We start from the raw sequence: 8,201 nt of genomic DNA on the forward strand, positions 1-8,201 counted from the left end.
TCTGATAGTATTTTTAATAAGGAATTTACTAGAGGTATTATATTGTCTAAAGCAGGGGTATTCAACTAAAATTTAAAGAGGTCCGGTTACACAATATTTTTGGAAGCAAAGGTCCAGAAGATTATAATGTCTAACTATTTACTGTGATATATTATCAAGTAGCCTGCATGTAATCAATACTTGACTGTCAAATCAAATTATTTCAGTACAATTCAAAAACCTTTTGACAAATTTATTGTTACGTAACATCAAACTGAGCATGTGGCTCAAGATCCTGGTGGACTGGTCTTATTACTGGTCTCATACTGGGCTCTGATACTAACAACTTTCTGTGATCGCACTTCAGATTTGAGTGGGTATGTGTGTTCAAAACCTTTGTGTTTTGTCTCATAATGCCGTTTGACATTGGCACTTTTAATTGGAGCCACAGTTTCTGAACATATCAGACACACTGGTTTAGTGCTCCCAGTGGGTAATATGAACAGAAAGGAGTCTGGAGGAGGAATCCAGATTAAAAACTCTTTGCTGTCCACTTTTCTCTTTTTGGACATTTTTATATTTAAACCTTCTTTTTTCAGTCTCACCGTCCTTTTATCAACTTTCTCCTCTCTGTCGTCTGTCTCTCTCCTCTCTGTCGTCTGTCTCTCTGTTTACCTTATTCATGTAGTATGCAGAACTCTGTTTACTGCATTTAACTTTATAGCAAAGGCATTCATATTTCCAAACAGCGTTACAAACAGTCACCTCCTTGGTTAAGAACGTGAGAAGCTGTGTTACCATACTATGATGGTACTGGATATTAGCAGGATCGATGTCTGATGCACAAGATACATAAAGAAAGTCCACAGACCATTATTTCTTGCTGCTGCTGTTGAGTACAATCATTCATTCATTCATTCATTTACTTCGAGTTGAATGCATGTAGCTACCTAGCAGCTAAACTTGATGTGCAATCTTTATCTCAATAGTAACTAGTAACAACATTTTACAGAAACGTTATGAAATAAAAAGTACAATATCTAAGATCTTTGAGAGCTAAAGTCCTACTTGTTTTCCAACTATCCTTGTATTTCTGATTGGCTGGACTAATCCAGGTAATCTGTAGAGAGTGCGAAAGGGATAACTGGAAAATAAGCAGGACTGTGGTTTCAAGGAACAGGGTTAGCCACCCCTGATCTACACAACAAATTATACAAAAATGCAACTTGGAGGTTGTCTAAAGGAAGGAACATGGCAAACTCTAATTCTTGATAAAGCCTTTATTGGTTGCAGCAACATGTTTCGACTTATTTGCCAGTATGTTGCAGCTAATGCAATATTCTTTGCCGCTATCTGATGGGGCAGCAGCATTACAGCCTCTGACACCAGCAAAATGATGAGAAAGGCTGGGGATTTTTTGGAAACCTTGACCCAGCTTATAGCTTGCTTTTTGGTATTACAATTTTATGACATGTATATAATTATACTTCAGTAATTCAGCAGCTGACTTACAGCAAAGGGAATTTGTTTCATGTCATTTCCAATATATAAGCAACTGCAGCTATGCAAGTGTTTTAGACATCACAATGGAAAGTCATCTTGATGGTCCTATGTAGCCTATAAACGCCCTACAGACTGGATTATTTTTAAAGGGAGTGACTGATTAGACACAACAGTAATATGATTTTCTAATATTGTGGTGAAGAGGGATCAGCATAAGTCCTGTATCAATTGTAGCCCCAGATTAATATCTTGGGCAACTAAATGACATGCAAATAACTATGCATAACAAGTTCTTTTGTTTTGTAGAAGTGTTACAGATGTGTTCAGTTTAATTATTTCTTCATTTAATGTTTAGGTTGAAAGAAATAATGTGCATTGAGATTAAAGTGTATGTTGTAGTTTGGTTGTGATGTACTGTGTGCCATGTGCTTGTTCTGTGAACAACCAATGATGTTTAACCCTGTTAATGTGATTGGAAAATGAAGTGTCAATGCCAGTGGTTTTGTATTGTGATTGGCTAAGGGGCGGGAGTTAGAGAGAGAGAGGTCGAGAGGTGAGGAGAGAGAGGAGAGACAGCAAAAAAAAATGTAAATGCGAGAGACAGTGACATTCAGGAGAGAAAGTACAGCTTTATGGTGAATATTGTGCTTGTTAGGAGGTGCAGCGGATGGACATTGATATTGACACTGGCTGTATGTGAGTACTCCAACTTTTATTTCTGCTCCTAGAGTGAAGTGATACTAATTAATGTTTTCTTTTATTTCAGTACAGACTTTTGTTACTGTGTTTTATGACTGTGAAATATATTAAGTATTGTACACCTATTTTCAAAGGTTGAACACAGTACCTATATGTGACAGCAATCTGCTGATATTTTATTTGACTCAACCAAAAGTACTTTTATTTATTTTCTCTTAGTTAATAAATTTGGTTATAATTTGGGGACATAGTTGTTTTGGTGATGTGTTTTATAGGTTGACACAGAATAATAGACAATTATACGGGGTAATGGTACTAATTGATTTCATTCTGTTGTTCTTTACACAAGGGGTGTTCATAAATTAACTTTGGGAGTAAAGTTTATGAGCTCAGGGCGCTGTCCTTCTGTTAAAGGGTGAAGGAAGCGTTACATAAGCTTTGCAGTCTGGGGGTTTATGTATGTAAATGTTCATGTTGATCTAGTGCAAAACATCATAGCAGTTCCAGGGTGGGTTGGACAGCTAAGGAACTAGTTCTGGGCTGGGAAAATTGGTTCCAGGCTGGCACAAACTCTTTGCTTGTCTAAATTAAGGGGCATCAGGAGCTGGGGGCTAAAATCTGTCATTTATTATATTAGTTTAACTACAGTGTGATTGCTAAAACTGAGTGGATGCTTATTAGTGAACTAACAGAAAAAGCTAACAAAGGCTAACATTAACAGCCAACATTTAGATTTAACAATGATCAAAATGTATCAAATCAAATGTAATCGATGTACATTGCGATCACAATGAGAAGCACATACAGTATGTGTTGGACTAGTAGTGTTTTATTGCATATATGTTTTATAGCATTTTTTTGGTACGTTACATTCTGTGACTTGCTTCCTGCATTCTGCAACTGCTTGAGATCTGTTTCTGCGTGAGTTCTGTATAATTAATCTATCATTTTCTGTATTTTTTAACATAACACTTTTCAAACTAGGCATCGTCTAGGCATAAATTTAGCGACTCAACAGTAGATGAGAGAAAGTGGAAAAGAGGTTGGAAAGGAATTAATAAATAAAGACCGTGATAACAAAGAGACAGAGAGACACAGACGACAGAGAGGAGAGATACAGATGACAGACAGGAGAGATACAGACGACAGAGAGGAGAGAGACACAGACGACAGAGAGGAGAGATACAGACGACAGAGAGGAGAGAGATACAGACGACAGAGAGGAGAGATACAGACGAGAGAGAAGAGAGAGACAGACGAGAGAGAGGAGAGAGAGACAGACGACAGAGAGGAGAGATACAGACGACAGAGAGGAGAGATACAGACGACAGAGAGGAGAGAGACAGACGACAGAGAGGAGAGAGAGACACAGACGACAGAGAGGAGAGAGAGACACAGACGACAGAGAGGAGAGATACAGACGACAGAGAGGAGAGAGACACAGACGACAGAGAGGAGAGAGACACAGACGACAGAGAGGAGAGAGACACAGACGACAGAGAGGAGAGAGATACAGACGACAGAGAGGAGAGATACAGACGACAGAGAGGAGAGAGATACAGACGACAGAGAGGAGAGATACAGACGACAGAGAAGAGAGATACAGACGACAGAGAGGAGAGAGACAGACGACAGAGAGGAGAGAGAGACAGACGACAGAGAGGAGAGAGAGACAGACGACAGAGAGGGAGAGAGATACAGACGACAGAGAGGAGAGAGACAGACGACAGAGAGGAGAGAGATACAGCTGACAGAGAGGAGAGAGACAGACGACAGAGAGGAGAGAGAGAGACAGACGACAGAGAGGAGAGAGAGAGACACAGACGACAGAGAGGAGAGAGAGAGACACAGACGACAGAGAGGAGAGATACAGACGACAGAGAGGAGAGACACAGACGACAGAGAGGAGAGATACAGACGACAGAGAGGAGAGAGAGACAGACGACAGAGAGGAGAGAGACAGACGACAGAGAGGAGAGAGAGACAGACGACAGAGAGGAGAGAGACAGCTGACAGAGAGGAGAGATACAGACGACAGAGAGGAGAGAGACACAGACGACAGAGAGGAGAGAGACAGACGACAGAGAGGCAAACGCTGATAAAGGTACACGTCAGACTGAAAAAGGAAGAGATAAATCTAAAAATGTCCAAAAAGAGAAAAGTGGACAGTGAAAATCGAGTTTTTAATCCAGAATGAACAGACTCCTTTCTGTTCATATTACCACTGGGAGCACTAAACCAGTGTGTCTGATATGTTCAGAAACTGGCTCTTATTAAAAGTACCAGTGTCAAACAGCATTATGAGACAAAACAAAGGTTTTGAACACACATACCCACTCAAATCTGAAGTGCGATCACAGAAAGTTGTTAGTATCAGAGCCCAGTATGAGACCAGTAATAAGACCAGTCCACCAGGATCTTGAGCCACATGCTCAGTTTGATGTTACGTAACAATAAATTTGTCAAAAGGTTTTTGAATTGTAATGAATTAATTTGATTTGACAGTCAAGTATTGATTATATGCAGGCTACTTGATAATATATCACAGTAAATAGTTAGACATTATAATCTTCTGGACCTTTGCTTCCAAAAATATTGTGTAACCGGACCTCTTTAAATTTTAGTTGAATAATCCTAGTTTAGGCTCACAAAGTCAGAAGCAACACCTGTACAGAGATATTTTAGTAGTTATTTTTGTTCTTAATATTAGCGGACCAGAGAAGGCAGAAACGTATGCAGATATATATATGGTAGTACATGATGGTGGCTCTCTAGCCCGCAAAAAAGCAGGTTGGTTCTTAGAAGGTTCGCACGTTAACAAACATTGAACCAACACTAGACCAGAATTAGTATGTGGGTCATGTAGCATGATGTGCCTAGGCTGACACCTGCCAATCTCTGATCACCTCAGAAAATCATTTACCAGCAAACCCGCTCAACAGTGGAGGTCTCAGCTAAAAGAGAGACATTTAGTATAAATGTCAATTGCAAATATCCGTCTCACTCACTCTATAATGAAATGTTACTCATTCAGCCACAGGATGAGGTCATTGAAAATAAATGCATTTTCATCTATTCATCTATTTACATCTATTTTACAAATTATATGTAGTAATATTGTATGTTTTGTCTGTCTGTCTGTATGTATTTTCAATGTAATAATTAAATCATAGATTTGGTAATGGGGTTTTCCTAGGGGGCGCTAGAGAGTGAACAAATGGCAAGGCACACTTCCAGAACAACAAACATCATGGGGACTGCAATACACTAGTGTAACCACTAGGGTCGCATAGCTACACACATACACTGATTTTTGTCTGGAAATAGGGTCATGGGGACTTTTTAAAAAAACTGCATGGGACATGTTTAAATACTGTTTTGGAGCTGCTGGTAAGGCTGTGCCGGTGGGGACCAAATTTGAGGTCCCCACGGTAAAATGAGTCCCCATGGGTAGGTGTGCAATCAGGTTGAAGTCCCCACCAGATTGGAAAAACAAGAGCACACACACACACACACACACACACACACACACACACACACACACACACACTGGATCCCACAAACAGCTCCCAGATTGAAGAGTCAAGGTCTGTGTTAATATGTGCTGCTTTTTTTTTTACAGAATCTGGTGCCCAGCAAAAAGACAAACAAACCGCTGTTTGTTCCCCTCAAAGCACAAACTCTTTCAAGTAGTCAAACTAGTGCCTAAAAAAATCACATTGCACAATGATATTTATGCATTTTTAAAAAGCAAATGTATTAAAAAGCTACAGAAATCTTATTTTGAAGAGTATTACTATTCTTGACTAAGTCTCTACAAGCTTCTCACACATGGATTTAGTCCATTTATCCCTGTTCCTCTCTTTTCTAAAGTAGGTGGAAGTGTCTGTGAACTGTCATGTTCAGTCTAGGCTTTGGATGAGCCACAGTCAGAGACCTGTCCTGAAGCCCGTGTAGTGCTGGCTGTGTGCTTCAGATCATTGTTGTACTGAAAGAGGAGCCATCACCCAGTCTCAGGTCGCGTGCACTCTGCAGCAGGTTTTCTTCAAGGGCCTCTCTGTATTTGGCTGCATTCATCCTTCCTTCAATTCTGACCATTCCCCCTCTCCCTGCTGCTGACAAAGGTGCCATTTTACTGAGGTTCTACACTGCGAGGATTACTTTAATACTGCATTTCATAATAAAAGACCTATTGCAACGTCACTGGAATCGTGTTCAATTTGCTGGATTTAGGAGAATTAGAATCCAACAATAGTTATCCCGGTCTGTTGTGACATAGAAGTAGCACAGTAAAACTTAAAGGTACCACCACTTGCAGTTGTTCTGATTTGCAATTTGGGAAATATTTAATAAATCTCAGGTTCTCTGTGCAGCATACTAATAAGTTTGCTCGTGACTTTGTTTGGTAGTTGATGCAATGTAACTACTGAGCCGTTCTGACTCTGACGCTTGGAGCCAAAAAGAAGATTCAACAACAGATGAGCACAAGGCAAAGTCTCTTTACTTAGTTCAGGTGGGTTCATTAACAGCCAGGCAATCAGTCATGCAAAACAAACAAGGACGAGGTAGGAAGGGAAACAGGTGCAGGCTGGTTAGTAAAAACCTGAATGGAATACAAACTGCACGTCCAAAAAAAAATAAATCACCACCTGGATTTAACTAAGCAAATAGTTCAGTTAAGTTATTTAACTCTAACTGATGCAGTGAGGAGCTTCTTATTTATTAAACAACCATGTCAGAAGACACAGCCTGTGGTTGTGGAAAAGATGTTAATCTGTTTGAGAAGGGGTCAAATTGTTGGCATGAATCAAGCAAAGAAAACAGTCGGCCAGGTCTAGGTTCAGTAACGCTATGTGCCCAAAGACTGAGGTCAGCTGACTACCTGAATATACTGAATTACCAGGTTAGTCCATTAACTGACTTTTTCTTCCCTGATGGTACGGGCATATTCCATGATGACAATGCCAGGATTCATTGGGCTTAGATTAAGAAAGAGTGGTTCAGGGAGCATGACACATCATTTTCACACATGGATTGTCCACCACAGAGTCCAGACCTTAACCCCATTGAGAATCTTTGAGATGTGCTGGAGAAGACTTTGTGTCTGTCATCAAGATCTTGGAGAAAAATGTTGAGACACTGTAGAAGCTCATGGAAATGATGCCACAGCTAAAGACAGTCCAATTAATATTAGAGTGTGTGACTTTTTTTGGATGGGCAGTGTCTTAAATTAAAGTTACAGTACGTGATTTTTCAAAAAAAAAAAAAAAAAATCTCTTTCCTTCTATCTGTACTTTAATTAAACCTAACAAGCACTAACAAACTTAATCAAACGTGGTTTGTATTAAAAAGAAAGTCATTGATAAAATGTCTATCTAAGACTTCTATTTGAGGACATTACTAAAAAGAATACAACAGAAAAATGAATGAATACTAGAACCAGGTGAGGGCATGTAAACACTGAACAGAGAGGGGGATTCACTTAGACCCAGTGACTTTGCCTTGTGGTCATATGAGAAATATTTAAAGCTACTATAAAGTCTGCAATCCTAGTTAAGTTTAAATGTGTGGTAGTTTCTTACAATAACTAGATTTTGTTAACACAATGACACAAAAAGCTATAGCTCATAAAAGGTTATGGATGACGAAAATCAGTTAAACCAACGTGCAGTTTGAGCAGTTTGTCAGGGGATGTCTCTGTTACCTCACGAAGGTTTCATTAGTGAGAGGCGTCAAATTAGTCAGCGATGACACATTTCAGCAGATGAGGAGGACTCAGATTCAAACTAAAGCAGAGGTGCAGTTTAAATATTCAACACTGTGTAGGTGTGGACTTTTTCTACCATTAGAGTTCTTTGGTAATAATGTCTCATGTGCTTTATAACTCATTTTAAGTAAAGTAAACTAAGTTTTTATTTCAGCTACTCGTGTCGTGTCATGCATCACTTCAGGTGTTCATTAAAAAAAATGACTGACTTGCATTTTGCACATATTTTAACACAATAAGATACAAGCAGAAA

This window comes from Anabas testudineus, chromosome 7 (genome assembly GCF_900324465.2).
Source record: "Anabas testudineus chromosome 7, fAnaTes1.2, whole genome shotgun sequence".
Lineage (NCBI taxonomy): Eukaryota > Metazoa > Chordata > Actinopteri > Anabantiformes > Anabantidae > Anabas > Anabas testudineus.